The sequence below is a fragment of the Panicum virgatum genome, chromosome 2N (genome assembly GCF_016808335.1).
Source record: "Panicum virgatum strain AP13 chromosome 2N, P.virgatum_v5, whole genome shotgun sequence".
In the NCBI taxonomy this organism is placed as follows: domain Eukaryota; kingdom Viridiplantae; phylum Streptophyta; class Magnoliopsida; order Poales; family Poaceae; genus Panicum; species Panicum virgatum.
In genome coordinates, this window is record NC_053146.1 from 8,492,635 (window position 1) to 8,511,500 (window position 18,866).

Below are 18,866 nucleotides of genomic sequence, written 5' to 3' on the forward strand. Positions count from 1 at the left end.
TCGTAGATGCAAGGATCATTGGGGTAGGAAAAAAAAACCGGCAACAAAAAGTCATGTCCGACGCCTGTGTGCAGTGTGCATGCGGCACGCCAACACAAGCACAGCTCGTAATAATAGTACTACATGCTATTGCCTCTGAGTCTCTTGAGGACGATTTCTGGACTGAACATGTCGTTTCACTTATTAGTTACATCTGGCAATTGGTACTGCAGGATGAAGCATGCATGCCTGTCAGTTATTCTGATTCATATATAACATAACACAAAGGAAATAAAAAACGGCAGGGTGCCCCAGTCAGTCAGCATGCCGGAACCATCAGATCGACACACAGGTGATAGGAGGTAGAAATGGAAATACAATGCAAACATACACCAAACAAACATTGTAACCTCGTTCACCGTTTATATAGACACACACATAATGGAAAAGGGGACAGCAGGGAACAAGCAAAGTGAAGGAAACCACCGGGGACCGACTGCTGGCTGTGTACGGAGCTCACCGAGGTACTCCGCGCTTCAAAACAGGTTTGTTTGGATTCCTGGTAAGCTGGCCCCGCACGTCTTCCAACCACTTCGGGCTGTAGAAACTGCGCTCATTAATCATGACTTCCTTGAGGCTGCGGAGAGATGATAGCCCAGAAAAATAGACGTCATCTCTGGGACATAGCAGCTCAAGCTTGGGTGCTGCTCCTTCCTGAAACTCCAACGACCTGATGCCTGACCCTCCAGCTAGCAGGTCAAGCACTGTCAAACTCGGGAATGATGCCTCCGGACTCTTCAGCCTCGAAAGACTTGTACCGTAGACGCAGGATGGCCAGGTTTGGTAGCTTGCCAAGGACTTGTATGGTGCCATCCACCTCCGTTAGCCTGGTGAATGTTAGCATCAACTTCACAAGGTTCTGGAGGCCTGCGACCCAGTCTGGCAATTTGCCCAGAGCGCCCAGCAGCTGGAGGCTCTGGAGGTTTTTTGGAGGCGAGCGCAGACCATCCAAGAAGTCACGTAGATCTGCCTCCTCCATTATTGAATCCACTGACAGTGATTCCAGGTGGTTGAGATGTTCAAGGGTGGAACAAAACTCTTGGCAGTTCTTCTTGCTGATGCCTGTCACTGCTAACTTGTGCAATCGGGTGAGCCTTTTAATGTCCTGTAGGATGTCCTTCCCTCGTGAGATGTCCACAGCACCCAGAGTGTGCAGGTCTTTTAACTTCCTGAGCCCCCTTGGAACTGCCGCGCCACGTGGATTATATTTGCTGGCACGAATGTATTGCAGCTTTCTAAGCTTGATAATGGCCTGCGGCAGCTTGTTTATGAATGTATCAGTAATATCTAGTGCCTGGAGTTGCTTCAAGTTACCCAATGAATCTGGTAGGTGAAATATACCTCTGCAGCTTCTTAAAGAAAGGTATTTCAGGTGCACGAGCTTCCCAATTGACTTGAGGTGGTGATCCACAAGACCCGTGGTGCTTTCCAAGTCTAGCACACGCAGCAACCTCATCTTGTCAGAAACATAAAATGGCTTCCACTTCCCAAACACAGTTAAAGACCTTATCCGTGACAAGTCCACTGTGCTCTCAAACTCGCTTTGGTCACCCTCCCAATTGCTGCTTATAGCAAGGTGACGTATGGTGCCTTGGGTGTTAATGCTGCAGCCTTCTTCCATTCTAAAGACAAGATTCTCCTCAATTGCCTTTGAGATGCTGATTTCACGCTTGAGATCGTGGAGTTTGCAAGAGGAAATACCTTTCCCACTACTATTTGGTTCTTTGATAGGTAGGATCATGCTACGGTCAATGAGTTCCATGAAGTAGCTATCAGCTACATCCCCCATAGACTTGCCACGCACCTCACTTGAGTAACCCTCTGCACTCCACCGGTGCACCAAGCGTCTTCGGGTAATGTTGTAGTCTTCAGGAAAGACAGATAGATACAAGAAACAAGACTTGAGATGATATGGTAAACCATCGTAGCTTTTCATAAGGATAGTTTTAATTATTCCAAGCTCTGGATTCATCTGCAACTCAGCACTAATATGCTCATTCAATTTTCTCCACTCCATGGGAGTCTTCGGTTGCTTTGCCAAGAAGCCACATATGGTGACTATTGCAAGGGGAAGTCCATTGCACTTCTTCAGAATTGTTCTTGCCTCTTCAATCAGTGCAGGATGTTCATTCAAATCTATGGCTTCCTTAAATACCTGCAATTAGTTGAATCAAGATGCTTAAGTATTGTAATACTAAATGATGTATAAATAAATTAAAGTTCCTAATTTGTGTTGGAGTATCTATATATGGTACAAATATTATCTTAACCCTTTTTTACATACACTACTACAAAAACGTTGATTTGTCCCGGTTGGGAAACCGCTGTTGTCCCGGTTTCCCAACCGGGAACGCCTGTCCGGGACAAAAGGGGGTGCCCTTTTGTCCCGGTTGTGGCAACCGGGACAAAAGAGGACCTTTTGTCCCGGTTGGTAACACCAACCGGGACAAAAGGTGCAGCCAGCGCCCACGTGGCTGGCGCACCCTTTTGTCCCGGTTGGTGTTACCAACCGGGACAAAAGGTCTCTTTTTTTTTTCATGTTTTTCTTTTCTCGATTCTTTTTCTATTTCAATTATACTTTTGCATTTCAATTAAACTTATGTATTGGAATTCAGTGTGTATGATCTCCACTAATATATACATATATATATAGTTACTTATATAATATTTGTCCTAGATAGTTTTCATATATAAATTAATTCACTTATATATATATGTATACACATATCTATACATGTGAATTCCTTTACATATGAAAATGTCTAGGACCAATATTATATAAATATATATATATACACATATATATTATTGGAGTGCTTATATATATAATACATACATACTCCATCATATTTGCATAGGTATATTCGTTCTTAATTACATAGTAGAATTTGCCTTTTGGAAATTTAATACATACATACATACTCATAAATAGAAATTTAATACATAGACACACATATATATTTACATAGTTATATTCGTTCTTAATTACATATATACGCGTATATTGTCATATTTACTGTGATTGTCAATATTAGATATTCCATCATAGTAGAATTCGCCTTTTGGATCGAGGACTTGCTCAACAATAAATCCGGAGAATTGTTCTTGAATCGCCATAACCTTTTCCTCCGGTATGAGTTTATCGCGCATCTCCCCGACCTATGGAAAAAGGGGATAATTAATTTCGACTAATTAAAATACGAGTTCAAATATTAACAAGTTTTTTTACTTACTTCCTCCTCCCAATCTGTCCAGCCCTTTGGAGGACCTACCAGACCATGGATGTTCTCGCATACATAGTATGCGCACAATACAGTGCCTGGTTTCTGCCTCATACACTTTAAGAGAGAAGAAATTATCAGGTATTTACATGAATATATAATAAAACTAATGAATCGTGCAACGAATCATCCAAGCGCGTACCGGAAAATCTGTCTTGATCTTCAATTCCTTGTCAAATTTGCCTGGATGATTTTTAGCGAATTCTTTCCAAACCCTGTGCATGATTAGAACAATTATAGTCAAGTAACAAAGTGATTCAAATTATCAGTCACCGACGGAGTAGTGGTAGATTTACTTTTTCATCATGTTAAGAAGATTTTCGTATTGTTCTGGAGGTCTCCTCAATGAGTCCATAACCACGAGTAGGCTCTTCTCGGGAATTATGACAATTAGGATCCAGTGTTCACTGCAAGATTATACGGAGGCAGTTCTTGGTAGTTAAGGTTTAAACAATTCGATTACAGAATAGAAAGAGTTAGACGGAAGGAATCACTCACGCAAAGTTGTAAGGAAACAATATCATTTGCTTGTTGTGATAAACGCTTATGTACTTGAACAACATTTGGAATATCTCATCGGTATTGTCGCGTAGAAGCCTCCAATTACAAGTAATTGGGTCGATGAAGCCGAGGTGAGAGTATCCCTTTCTTCTGCAAGTATGTATCTCCATTCTACATGATACCGAATAAATCAAGAGATCAGTATGTTGAGATCATGCAAAACAATACGTAAGGAGAGTAAAATACTTACAGAACCCACAAGGCGACCATAGAGATGTCGAGGGCCTCCTGATGTAATAGTTGGTAAATTTCTTCCCAGTTTATCCATAGAATGGCCTCCCCCCGTAAGAAATCATCATCTTTAATCTTTGCGCCCTGCATGAAGATGCAATCGGCCATCGCACGCATGTAGTGCTGGTGCAGCTTATACATTTGCGTTGGAAGCACAGACACTACTTCGGGGGGTACAAGAGTTTTGCCGATCTCAAACGTCCATTTGACGACCACATCGGCCTTTGGAATATCTTCTCCCCCTGCAATCTGAGCGGCCGTCAGGTTTGATTCTTTCAGAAATGTAACAAAGTCTTGTTCTTGCGTCGTCTGTCCCACTACGAGAGGCTCTATTGATTGTTTCTTTTGGGCTCCGAGCTGTGGAACGTCGGACGACGACGACTTTGATTGTCTCTTCTTTTTCTCAGTAGTTTTGATAATTGTGCGTTCGTAGTCTGAAGGGGGGTCTCTCGGAATGAATTTTCTCTTATTTGCTTCGCACATTCCCTTAAAAAATTTCAAATCTATCGGATTTATCACTTTCTCGGGCTCCGGCTTCGGCTTCGGCTTGAAGTGCTCTTTAACTCTTTCTTGAGTTATCCGATCGCATTCTTCAAGGCTCATGTCCCAGGGTTTAATAGGAGCCTCCTTGGTTTTCTTCTTCTTTTCCTTCTTCTTTGGAGGCTCCCTAGCCGGTGCAGCTACCTTCTTTGCCGGCGGCCGTTTCTGCTTCTTTGCCGGCGGCGGAGGGGGTGACCATGGAGGCGACGGTGACGCTTGAGTGTTCATCGGCGCATGAGATGATGGTGATGGAGAATGTGCCGGTGAACCTTGCCGAGACAGTGCTGCCCTTGGGGAGTTTTGCGGAGATGCCGGTCTTGGAGAGGCATGCTGAGATGCCGGTCTTGGTGTTTGATCATCCGACTTTAGGACAATGTAGCGCTTATCCCATAGGATGTAGCCATGAATGGCTTCTGCTAGTGTCCTCTCCCCATCGCCTCCAGGAATATCAAGCTCGAGCGTCTCCCAACCCTGGCACACCTGCTCCACGCCAACTCTTGTGTATCTAGGCGGAATTTGCTGCCCGTGGTACACGTCGCCTGGTTCGGTTGGCATGGCGGTACCGTACGCAACAGTGAACATTAAGTTCTTAACGGCAGTCTGCAGGTCACAAGGTGTCCGGTGGGTGATCTCATCCACTGGAAATCGCTGCGGGGCCGACGCTTCAACTGCGGCCTGGATCCCCGTGGGCTCGGCAGCGGCGACGTCTGTGGAAGCGCAGCTACTTTTCCGCTGAGACAGGTGATCGGCTGCGACACTAGGCTCTGGAGGCAACGTTTGCGCTTGCTGTTGCTGGCTCATTGCTACGGCCACTTGGCGTTGTACCTCTTCCTCCAGTCTTTGATCGTGTGACATGAGCCGTTCCTCTAGCCTTCGCAGGTGCTCCCGCTCATCATTCTTTCTTCTTTGCCGGCTTCTATATGAATCAATGTAATCCCTGAACCCATACTTCCACGGAACCACGCCTTTGCCTCTTGTGCGGCCCGGATGCTCTGGATTCCCAAGGGCGTAAGTCAGCTCGTCCCTCTCTCTATCTGGCTGGAATGTTCCCTCGGCCGCTGCTTGTATGGCCTCCTGTAGTCTCTGGGCTGCTCGCTGGATGTTTGGCCCATAGATGCAGTCACCAGTCATTGGGTCCAAGCTTCCCCCGTGACCATAAAACCAGGTCCTTGACCTTTCAGGCCAGTTCATGGTCGCAGGTCGGATGCCTCTGTCAAGCAGATCCTGCTCCATCTTCTCCCATTTGGGTACTGCAAGCTTGTAGCCTCCTTGGCCTAGAGTGTGATGGTACACTTTCTTCGAGGCGTTGTCTTTGGCCTTCTGCACCTTTTGAAGCCCAAGCTCTGAAGACTTGTATTCCACAAATGCATCCCAGTGACCCCTGAGCTTTTCGAGCTCGCCGGTAAATACGGGTGTGGTCCCGGTCTTGATATATTTCTTCGTCAAAATTTTCTTGAATGATCGCAGTTGTTCGGCCATCTTACTCAGGGTCCAGCGCTTGCATATCTCTTCGGATTCAGCTGGAACCGTGAAGTTTTTCTTAAGCTCCCGCCAGCACCATTCTTTTTCTCTTTCGGGTACCGCATCCCGTTCCTCGCTTGGATTGGAAGCTTTCCAGAGCTTGAAGCTGATCGGGATGTGGTCCCTGACAATACATCCGGATTGTCTTATGAATTTTTTGGCGGCAGCTTCTGGAGCGATCGGTTCGCCATCTGGACCAACTTCCGTTATAATGAACCGCCCTTCCAGTTTTTTTGTTGGGCCTCGCTTCGTCTTTTTCTGCTGCGACGATGATCCAGACGGCTATAAAAAAACATTCATAGTATTCATATAGATTCAGATGAAAATATGATTGTCACTACAAATAATTATAGTTGTGATATGTACATTAGCACTTTGTTCAGCAGCAGCGTCATCCTGAATAGATGGTGCCTCAATTCCATCACCGGACATATTCAAATATATGTCGGTATTGCTGCCATCATCAGCTTGTTCAGCGACATCTCCTTGACCTTCGCCAATCATATTCAACAAGAACTGTTCGTCTTCCGCGTCTGTGTGTCGCGGGTCCATCGTAACTAAAATATGAATACAAATAAAACCCTTAAAAAATTATCTAAATAATCCACATATTTGCGAGCATTTGACTAAGTAACGGAGAATTGTTTGCATGTGTGCGCGTTTGTTGAAGAGTCATGCATGTGCCAGCTAAGCTGGGCCAGTTTATGATGTACCTGTGTTTGTATTGATCTCGTACGGATGCTATTTTGAAATTCCCCTCAAGATTGAGAGAAGGCTATTTGCTTTGTGAATCGACATAATGAATCATCTTCTTTAACTCTCCGTTGGAGAACCCAATTGCAACAAAATAATTGTATTTCTTTAGTCTCCGTTACTGGGTTAATTAGTACTTTAGTCGTCAAATCACTGCTTCTGCTGATATCTTTACTGTTTCTCTCTTTTAATTTATTCATTTTTTTACATAATACCGTTGTTGATATTCTGTAGTAATTTGTGGAACCCTAAGTATATGTCTTTTCACCCCTGTTCAAACTTCATCTATCTAAAGACTTATTAGTGTACCCTTTTATCACTACTACAAAAATAATTTGTAGGAACACCCCTTTTTTTTAAGGAGCGAATCAAAAAATAACTCATTTCTACTGCTACAAGAAATCCTTAAATGTATGATAGATTTTTGGTGAAATTTACGAAAACTGCCATAAATAGACAGGATCTATGACAATTTATAAATTTTCATTATATATTTGCAAATAATCCATATGGACTCTAGTTTGGGCCCAGTTTCTGTGGCAAACATCTGAAAACATCACAAAATGAAAGTAGAAATCGTCACGAATTTAATATCTTGCTCAAATCACAATAAAATTTTTGCATAAGAATATTGTTGTACAAAAATATGAGGTGCCGAAATTGAACCTCTAACTCCCTTAACGATGCAAAAGTTTTACTACTTCTTTGCACTAAATTTGAGCACCTTGGCGGCGGCGTGAGGTCGGGGCGGGCTCTGGGCGGCGGCGTGAGGTCGGGGCGGGCTCTGGGCGGCGGCGACGTCGATGGCGGCGGTGCTCGGCTCGCGCGGTGGGGGGAGCAGGACGGCGGCGGCGGTGGCTCTGGGCGGCGGCGTGAGGTCGGGGCTCTGGGCGGCGGCGACGTCGATGGCGGCGGTGCTCGATCGGCTCGCGCGGTGGGGGGAGCAGGACGGGCGCAGAGATGAGAAACCAAGTGTTAGGAGAAGGGCGAAGGAGGAAGGAAATATATGGGGGGGGGGGCCTTTTGTCCCGGGTGAAGCCACGACCCGGGACAAAAGGTCCTTTTGTCCCGGGTCGTGGCTTCACCCGGGACAAAAGGCCCCCCCTTTTGTCCCGGGTGAAGCCACCACCCGGGACAAAAGGACCTTTTGTCCCGGGTGGTGGCTTCACCCGGGACAAAAGGGGTTTTTGGGCGGGCCGGGAAAATTCCCAGCCCGCGGCCCACCTTTAGTCCCGGGTGGATCTACCACCCGGGACAAAAGGGGCCCGTTTTCCCTCGTTCCCGCCTAATGTTATGTTTGTTTTTGTTTCTTTTTTACTTCTCATTTAAAATTGGCTTTCATATGTTAATTCAGATAATAAAATTATGATTCCAAAAATTATGGAACAAAATTTCTTATTATCTCTATATAAACTTGATACACGCAACAAAAATAATTAATTTTCATTCAAGTGATTGGGTCAATGAAATATCTAACTTTTTTGAAATCATATTTGTTATTTTGACCATGCAAAAATATATTAGGTGAAATTTTTTTTCAAACTGTTGCTTTTCGATAGAAAGTGGATTCTATCACGATATTAACGTTTAAAAAGTGAATTTTAGATAAAATTAAGCAATTTCATGATATTAATGAGTAGTGTGTGTGAGTTTGAGAGATAGTGTGTGTTAGTGAGATTGTGTGTGTTAGTGAAAGAGTATAGTGTGTTAATGTGAATGTAATTTCATGAAATAAATAAAATTAGTTGAGTAATCCATTATTGAATGAAAATTATAATTGAGTCTAGTAATTAAGTGAAAAATATATAAAATAATATAAAGAACACATAAAATATAATTGTACAGTACATATATAATAAAAGTTCTTCGACCAATGGTCTTAGGTACACATCAATGTCATTTCCGGGCTGCTTTGGACCCGGGATAAGCACTGGCATCATGATGAACTTTCGTTTCATGCAGAGCCATGGTGGAAGATTGTACAGACAAAGAGTCACAGGCCAAGTGCTATGACCACTGCTCATCTCACCAAAAGGATTCATGCCATCCGTACTCAAACCGAACCTTATGTTTCTCGCATCCAAATCAAATTTAGGGTACGTTCTATCTATTTTTCTCCACTGCGACCCATCAGCGGGGTGTCTCAACATCGAGTCTTTCTTGCGTTCCTCTTTGTGCCATCGCATCAACTTAGCATTATCTTTATTTCTAAACAGACGCTTCAAACGTGGTATTATAGGCAAATACCACATGACCTTCGCAGGAACTCTCTTCCGGGAGGCTCTCCCTCGACATCTCCAGGATCATCTTTTCTAATCTTGTAACGCAATGCACTGCATACGGGACATGCATCCAAATTCTCGTACTCGCCTCGGTAGAGGATGCAGTCGTTGGGGCATGCATGTATCTTTTGCACTTCCAGTCCCAAAGGGCAAACAAGTTGTTTGGCTTCATACGTTGTGGCAGGCAATTCATTGTCCTTAGGAAGCATTTTTTTAACAAGTTTGAGTAATTCACCAAATCCCTTGTCGGATACACCATTTGTCGCCTTCCATTGCAGCAACTCCAAGGTGGTGCCAAGTTTCTTAAATCCATTTTGACAATCTGGGTACAACAACTTATGGTGGTCCTCTAACAACTTCTGGAACTTCAACCTCTCTGTTTCACTCTCACAGTCTGCCTGCACATTGTGCAATGCTTGCCCCAGATCGTCGCTGGGATCATTTTCTGCTACATCTACTTCGGGCTCTTCCATGGGAATATCGTCATCGAATGCACCGATTCCAGCATTCCCGGGAAAGTGGTCGTCAAAATCTTCTTCTTCATTGTCTTCCATGGTAACCCCCTGTTCTCCGTGCTTCGTCCAACAAACATACTTTTTCATGAAACCATTTGCGAAAATGTGGCTGTGTAGGATTCTTGAAGATGAGTAATCCTTGTTATTGTTGCAATGAACACACGGGCAGCACATAAAACCATTCTGCTTGTTTGCCTCAGCCACAGACAAAAAATAATGCAGGCCATCAATGAATTCTTTCGAACGTCGGTCAGCATTGTACATCCATTGCCGGTCCATCTGCATTTTAAATAAATCGATTTGAATTCTTTACACGTATCGAATAAATAAAATATATCAAACCTAAATTAAACTAAATGTAACATAACATGAATAATTAAAAGATATGCAATATCTATCATACATCTTGATTAATTAAAAGGGGTACTTAATCCATTACAGAACTTAACAAAGGAGTACTATACATGAAATTTAAAAATTCGGTCAACAACACATAGGTTTTCAACCGTCCTTGCGTTGGAACGCAGAATGTTCTAACGGATTTCTTGCTGGCGCAGAATAAGATGGCGGAGCTGAAACCTCCGAGTTTGGTGGTGACGAACCGTAACGCCGCAATAAATCCTCAAGATCAAACGGAGGTTCCTCGCCCCTTGCCATGCATTCTCTATATTCTTTTTCCAAATAACGGAGCGCTGCCCTATGAAAAGCACTAGGTTTTTTGGACCGACGACCTACTCGAGTTGTGCCCTTCTCTCCAGAAGGACAACGATCACCCCCACCGGCGCCACTCCCTCCAGCTGTTGAAGCCATATTTTACTGAAAAATACCTTTATTTTCCACAAAATTATAAATTCTTACCATTACAAAGCAAAAATTATTTACTATTACAATTACAATGATCAGATTAATAACTCTTGCAAATAACAATGAAATTATATAAAAAAAGACGAAATGTATCATTAATCCTCAAGAAATCTCTAATTAATTGAAAGAAATCTCTATAACTTCTAATTACTTTGACACCCTTCAGTTCCAGGAGTACACTCTTTTCAATATCCAGAAACCCTCTAGAAGAAAAATAAACCTTTATTTCTGAAAATGTATATGTCAGTAACCTCAACCCTGCGGTGATGACACTGCCTTTCGGGGGGACACGGTGCGGTACAAGGATGTCACCAATCGGCTAGTCGCAGCACCAACATTTACGATTAATAGGCACAGCACTTGGCACAGGCAGCATGCTCGTTCATATGCTCTCAGTACAACAACGGCATGCTGACTGCGTCAAATGCTGTCTTCTTATCAATCGGAAGTGCTGGTGATGCGACCAACCGATTTGCGACGTCCTTATAGCGCATCGTGTATCCCTGAAAGGTAGTGCCATCACCGTTGGATGGAGATTAACGACGTATACTTGTTTCGAAATAAAGATTTTTTTAGCTTCTAGATGGTTTCAATGTGAGCCTGATTAAATACATCACTAGAGTGTCAAAATAATCCATTCATAATACAAAAAATTCTATAATATACTCATTTCATTAATTCATTCACGAATAAAAAAATCAACTATCCACAATATGGTCATATATACAAGTACATCACATGAAGTATCTACACTCATTCTAAAAATTTCTACTATCCATATACTCATCTAAATCTAAAAGAAAATTACGCCTACATATATATGCAATCTAGCTAGCAAAATAATGTCCAACAAATGAGCTAGCTACACATTTTCTCTATTTCTAAAGTATGAAATGAGCTATACAAGCCAAGGAAGAAGAGAAAAACAAGCCCCAAACCTTTAGAGCAGATGGATGGACGGGGAATCAAAGATCTTCACAAATGTGGTGAAGAAATGAGCAAGAACTCCTCTATCCCGAGCCAAGAACAGAGAAAACAAGTGAGCTGAATGGCTCGGGCGGGGGGAGAGGGAAGGGGATAAGGGAAGGCCTTTTGTCCCGGTTGGAGGCACGAACCGGGACAAAAGGGGAGACTTTTGTCCCGGTTGGTGGTTCCAACCGGGACAAAAGGCTACGCGGGCCTTTTGTCCCGGTTGGAACCACCAACCGGGACAAAAGTCTCCCATTTTGTCCCGGTTGGTGTCTCCAACCGGGACAAAAGGCCCCCGTCCCCCCGCTGGCCCGGCTAGCCGTTGGACCCGGGACAAAAGCCACCTATTGTCCCGGGCCCAAAGGCTGCCGGGACAAATGGCCAGGAACAAAGGCCTGTTTTGTAGTAGTGATATAGAATCTCATGCACGTATAATGAATCGGTGGTGCCCAACTGAAAAAAGGAAATTATATACGGTTATTGAATGCCCCACATATGCACTTTAGCTAGAGAGAGTTCAGCACCACACCTGCGGTATCTCAAGGGCAAGCTTGCATCCGCCCCTAAGGGCAAGTGAGCAGAGACCGAGGAGGGAAACAAGGAGGAGGTTGAGTTCCCCAGATCAGAGGGGTGCCCCATGATCTTGGGGGGCTAGCTGCCTACGAGTCAAAGCGCCACCACAAGCTGATAGCGCGGGATGTGTACTTCGTATCCTCCGTGTGCGAGGCTGTGCTGACCTACCTTAAATGAGCGGAGGCCACCGGAACTGTTGATCCAGCTCTGATGACTAGTTTCATTGCAATGCGAGGAGATAATGATCACTGTGCCACTATAGAATTGTTGCCCCCATGTGTGCATCTTAAGCAAAAAAAAAGGCTATAGTACAACGGGTTCAACCCGAGTGCAATGCTAGTCACAGCATATCACTACGTCAAAAAGCCCTACTTAGAGATGGATCTAGGCACACATTAGTGGTGGCAGAATCCCGCGTCACTAAATTTTCATCGTTCATGTGAATCACATCGGTGCCGCGAAAAAACCATCACTAATGACACTAGAAAGGTGACGGATCAAGACTATATACGTCACTAATGTAGTTGATTTGTGGCGGGTACATGTTTACCACCATCACTAATGACACCACAAAGGTGACAGCTTTAACCTGTCCGCGTTACTAATGTTGTGTATCAGTGGCGTCTCCAAGTTCATCAGTGTCACTGGTGACATCTATACTGGTGACACATCCTTTTGACCCGTCATAGTTTTGTTACATGCCTGCGCCGATGACGATGGAGCGCTTGGGGGTTGGAGGCCGGGGCGTGTTGGGGCTGGTGGCCAGAGCACATCAGGGCCGGCGGCAGCCGAAGTGCGTGGATGAGCGGTGGATGAGCATGTGAATGAACAAGTGGATGAACGACGACCTATATTATAGCAAATAGTTATAATGTAGCACATTGGTGACGCAGGTATAACAATGCGTCACTATTATGTCCCATTATTAGTGATTCATCTCAAAATGACCCGTCTCCAATGATTTTGTTATTGTAATAAGTGACACGTTGTATTTAGGCCCATCTCTGATATGTTTGCACTAGGGCAAGATCACTCTATTGGTGATGCGTCCAGTACAACCACGTCACTAATCTTAAATCAGTGACATGTTTTGTTTTCGCATCACTAATTAGGTGTCTCGTTTCATCATTTCTATGTAGTGTATTCCACACTTGATTGTCTCTAGTGTTTGGTCACACCCACCGCCGAGATCATTTTTCAGATATTAGTTAGTGTTGCACTTTTAATCTAAAAGTAATTAATTAAGAAAATTGAGTAAGATCATATGGTATACCTTTTTGGTGAAGAGATCAAGAGCGCCCCTATTATCAAGAACCTCAAGCTTGTAAATGTCTTTTTGTTTTGGTGAACAATGCTTTGCAATATTCTCTTCTCTTGTGGTGATTACGATCTTGCTCGCATTCTCCATTTTGGGTAGACTTTGTATTATCGTGTCCCATTCAGCAGCAGAAGACAAATCATCCAGAACAATTAGACACCTCTTTCTTTCCAAAAGCTTACACAACGCTTCCTTTACATTTCTTGTGCCAGCCCTGTTAGAGGATTTTTCATCTAGCTGCATAAATAAGCTCTCAAGGACCTTCTCGAGAACAAACGGACGCATGACTGTGATGCAAGCACGCTTCTCAAACAAACCACTTAGCTCTTGGCTTTGGTAGACCTCTTTGACTAGAGTCGTTTTTCCGAGACCTCCCATTCCCCAAACTGAGATCACTGTACATTGCTGGTTGTCTTGCTTTGAAATTAGATTGATAAGATCAGACTTCTCTTTCTCACGACCCACAAGTTGAGATTCCACCAAAGCACAGGAGATTGTCCCAATACGAGTAAGGCTCTTTCTAACCATCTTCTCATTGTTGCCTACAAATTGATTCTGAAGAATCTCAATTGTCGGCATCGCAATGTTGCTAGCACCATGTGTGACTACAATTGAGCCAGAGCCTAGCTTCATTAATGTGGTTTGACTTTGAAGAACCTGACACAAATAAACAATGTCATGAGTCTTGTACATGTTTACATGAATTTGTAGCTCTTTATAAAAATGAGAGTCTCAGCAAACCATAGGATATACACATAATCTATAGCAAGCTCCTGAGAATCCCAGCAGACCATAGGATCTACTCATAATCTATAGCAAGCTCCTGATTCAATAACTCAAACATTTGACAATTGAATAACAAAGCAGGAAGAAAATTATGGCATGCACTTTAATTAATATCCCATACATTATACCTTAATTTACAAACCAAGCATAAAATTTAAGCAGACCTATAGGTCACTGGCTACCTAAGGAAACTCAGATTTGATCCGTCATCTTGCTGGGAGGCATCTACTTCATCCTGATCACAAGGAGAGGTCCAACACCACAAATACCAAACTATTAAGACATAGTAGTATTCTAATTATCATTCTAAGGGATGAACTAATTAAGGTTTTTTGCCTGGTTACTTTTGTAGAACCAAACCCAGTTGCCGTTATGGAATGTTTATTTTGGTTAAGCCATTACTACTAGAACTATAGACTGAAGGGCTTGGATTATTTTTTCTCTTGAATTATAGAGAAAACTTCATTTTTTTTGTTCGGTAATAGTTATGGTAGACTTCATCCTTGTTCACATTGAAAAGCTTTCTCAAAACATTTTTTTATAGTAGACTTCATCCTTTTTTCACATTGAAAAGCTTCCTCAAAACATTTCGTTCAAGTGTATGTGTGTGCGCAACTCAAGCGGATTTCCCGAGAGCTTAGTAGTTCTCAATCATTGTTATGAACCATTGGTCCTTCATCTAATCGCTCTTGAGTATTGCATGATATGGCGCAGTGGCTAGGCAAAACCTGACAAATTTAGATGCATGCCGAATTGATGCATGCAATCCATAAATGTTCATATACTACTAATTATATGATCTTGATGCAAACATCTTTCAGATCACAACCTACCTAACCATCTCAATCAAACAAACATGAAATGCAAATTATTAAGGCAATCGATCTAGATCTTATTGCCTAAGATCATTCTTTTAAGCCTACGCTAGACATGTAGTCCTATATTTTATTTCTAAATTGAAACATGAATTCACATGCAGATACACAACAACGGGAAATTATTTTGTGTGTATCAATCCAATTTTACTATTTGTTCTAGTCATCCATATATGAAGAAAATATGCTAGAACTTTTTTGCATGGAATATTTTTCTAATATTTTGAATCTAGGTATTTGTAAACATAATTAGCTAAGTACTTTCCTAAAAAAATATTTATGTATCACATTATTGTTTTTACACATTTTAACTAAAAATGTTTCTAAGTAGATATAGGTACCCACCAACAAACAAAAGTTTAGAATCCTATTTGACATGGCGCCCTTTCTATATGTTTAAATCCTAATAATTACAAAATTGAGACAAATAGCTAGAAATTTGAATATCCTCTAGCTTATCACAAATTCTTGACATCATGGATAGGACTCGGTTGAACTTTTGACAAGTTGGCTATCAACATCTTTCAACTATTTAATTTGGAAACATCAAAATCATATGTTTGCATATATGTCTTACTTCTTTTTTGTAATTTCAATATTACATTGGATTTTACATACATCATCACAATAATTATCAAGGTACACATTAGAAATCATGCCGTATCTAAATGTGAAGGGTTTCTTTATCCGAGGATTATGAATTAAAATTTCATGTTCTTTTCAATATAACTTTAATGTTCTTGATTTTTTCCGATTAGATTTTATCAACACTAATATACAGTCAATTTTGGTCCTAGTTTTGTATTTGCTGTAGATTTATTGCAAATGATTTCATATCCAATAGACATCAATTTTCTATTTGGCATGAGCATTTTTCATGGAATCCTTAAAGCATAATGTTTGTAAACAAAAATAGCAACATGCAGCAAACTTCTTAGAATTGTGTACCTGCAATGTTTATATCAAAAATTTATATCCAAATTAATGTAAAACCATCTTGCTAGAATAAGATCTTTCATCGTATTCAATATATTTATGTGATTATATTTAGTCAATTAATTATATCGGACGAGCAATCTTGTTCTCAATTTGAGCCAAGACATAACTCAGTTTGCTACATAGCAAGTTTATGCTTTGTATCTAATGAATATGGGAAATTTTAAATAAGAATAGTGTAGAATAGGGAGACAAGCACAATTACTCAGATAAGTCTGAACAATATAATTACATTCTCTACAAGGATCTAACACTACTGGAGAAAGTGTCTTCCATCCACATAAATATATCGATGGAGATCTGACTTGGTACTAATGCTATATTTAGTACTGGGTCCAATTCTTAGCGGTTTATTTGTGGTGGACAGAAGATTCTAGAGGCATTTAATACTGGATGTGTTAATTCAAAAGGAAAGCATCTACAAGTTAGATCTACTATGTAGGTGACGTGGTAAGGATAGATCTGTTGTGTAGGTGAGATGGTAAGAAAGCTTCGTATAAAGCAAGATGCATGGGTTCGAAGACTATGCACCGCCCGCTTGTATATTTCGCATAACTTTTCACCTGCGACGGTTCGGGCGTGGCGTCCTTTTTCTAAGTGTGAAATTGTTTGGATGTCTTACCCTTTAGTACCGGTTAGAGGTAGCTTTACCGGGTGAGCAATCCGGTATTAAAGATTGAGACTTCTATTCTCGATTTTATAGTATCGGTTAGGAATTCGTTACTAATGGTAGTTCAACAGATATTAATAGCAGGTTTTCTAGTAGTCTCATACTTATAATTTAACTACATCGCTGGAACATATACAACATAGTTATATTTAAAAATATATTTTTTTGTACAAATGCCCACATTGACACAAGGGCGGATCCAAATAGATCAACGAGATGTAGTGGACATATAGTCCATTTTCCCCTCATTTGGATCAATGCATAATGTCACAAAATAATGCAAAACTTATGGTCTTTCTCATACGCTCATCTCTTTTACAAATTCTTTCAGCATTCCAATCCATTCCAAACAGTTGTAGGGTTCATGTTCAACTACGCCTGTTGAGAATTTCTCAAATACATACATAAAGAAATAAATTAAGCTAAATATATCGCCTATTTGCTATTTTTTAGAAAATAGAAACCTGACCCAATTATGAATGAGAAATTAGACAAGAATCATGACCAGCTGAAAGCACTATCGTATACATGTGCAAATATGCTTACGGTGCAATCGAACTTGTCTTCAGAATCCTTCTTCAAATGTAGATTAAATATTAATACATTATATTTTATTTGACTTGACTGTGATAATATGGTTTAAAGAATATTGGCAACAGAAATTACCAATGATTTTATTTATAACAGATATAATAATGATTTAAAAGAACATGAAGAGGTAAATTAATTAGATGATTATAGCCTCCAATAGATATTACCTTATTGTAGGAAGCAAAAATACTCTGATCAACAGACGATTGCTTGAGCTCTGACACTACACTTTCTTGGCCGGCACATAGGCTTGCAACTTCACCGTGCTCTGTGGATACGATGATTCGGCTTCCTTTCTTCTTGTTTGGAAAGTATTCCTTGATCACATCCCATTCTTCAATGGTGGACAGGTCATTAAGCACAATCAGATAGCTCTTTTTATTCACATGCTTACTGAATGCATCAACCAAATCATCTTGCTTCATCACCGCCATCTTCTTAAGAACTTGAGTCCCAATGTTTGTTTCTTCTTGTACCTTCCCTGCTTTTTCAAAAGAAGTTCGGTAGAATTGACTCATAATGCACTGGAGGAACTCAAGGGGGCTGAAAGGATGCACAATCCTGATCCAAGCATATAGTTCAAACTTCTCGCTTCTCTTCAGATTATCGTACTCTCCTTTGATGATGACGCTTTGACCAAGAAGACCACTTGTTCCCCACACACAATCACTCTAAGATCCTTGTCACCCTCGTTGATCAGTTGGGAAAGATCTACTTTAACCTTGTCCTTCTGCCTCCTTGCTTCCTCAATGCCAAACATTGTTGCAACAGAAATGCTTGATGGCCCAGCACCAGTTGCAGGCTTGGGGCCAGTGCCCTTGATGAGACGGTACCGTATGTTCCTTTGGCTGACACCCTCAACCTTTGCCCTAAGTTCCTTCATTCGTGTGGCCACTTTGCGCCGATCAACCAACATCCGGAGGATGCACCACTGAGACGGCTTCCCAAGTCGAATGGCTAGATCTTGGAGGCAGCCTTTGAGGAACGTGCAGTACTCTATCCTGCTTGTGATGAGTGAATTGTCAACCGTGCGGTGTGATTGTGCGCTTGGTCTTTGGATTGCAGGTACACGGGCGTCAAGTGTCGACGGAGAGCTGCCGTGGAGGTGCTGTGGCCGATGGACCGTGCGGTGGACGGCGGCGAATGGCAGCCGGGACCGGAGCTTGTGCCGGGTGGCAGCTGTGGCGTCCACTCCTGGATCGAGGGCGCAAGCGGCGACGGAAGACGGGTTTCTTGGTTTGCGCCACAAAACCAAGGAGGCGGACGGCGGTTGAAGACGCCAAGTCGTAGAAGCACGGGCGTCGGTTTCGGGACTGACGGAGGCGACGGGCGTCGACGGCGTCTAGGGCCTTGCTGCGGGCGAGGAGGTGATGGGCGTCGGGCAGCGTCTAGGGCCGTCAGAAGGCCGAGGCAGGAACGGCGTCCAGGGCCACGGCGTGGAGGCGGGAATCTTATCGCGCGTGGAGTTTTGGCGGTTTTCTCAAAACCGGCCACCTACCCG

General features: G+C 42.3%; 1 pseudogene; it reads right to left on the bottom strand.

Moving 5' to 3' along the window:
- Positions 1 to 285: 285 nt before the first annotated feature.
- On the bottom strand, positions 286 to 18,126 carry LOC120659654 (annotated as a pseudogene).
- Between the last annotated feature and the right edge of the window lie 740 nt (positions 18,127 to 18,866).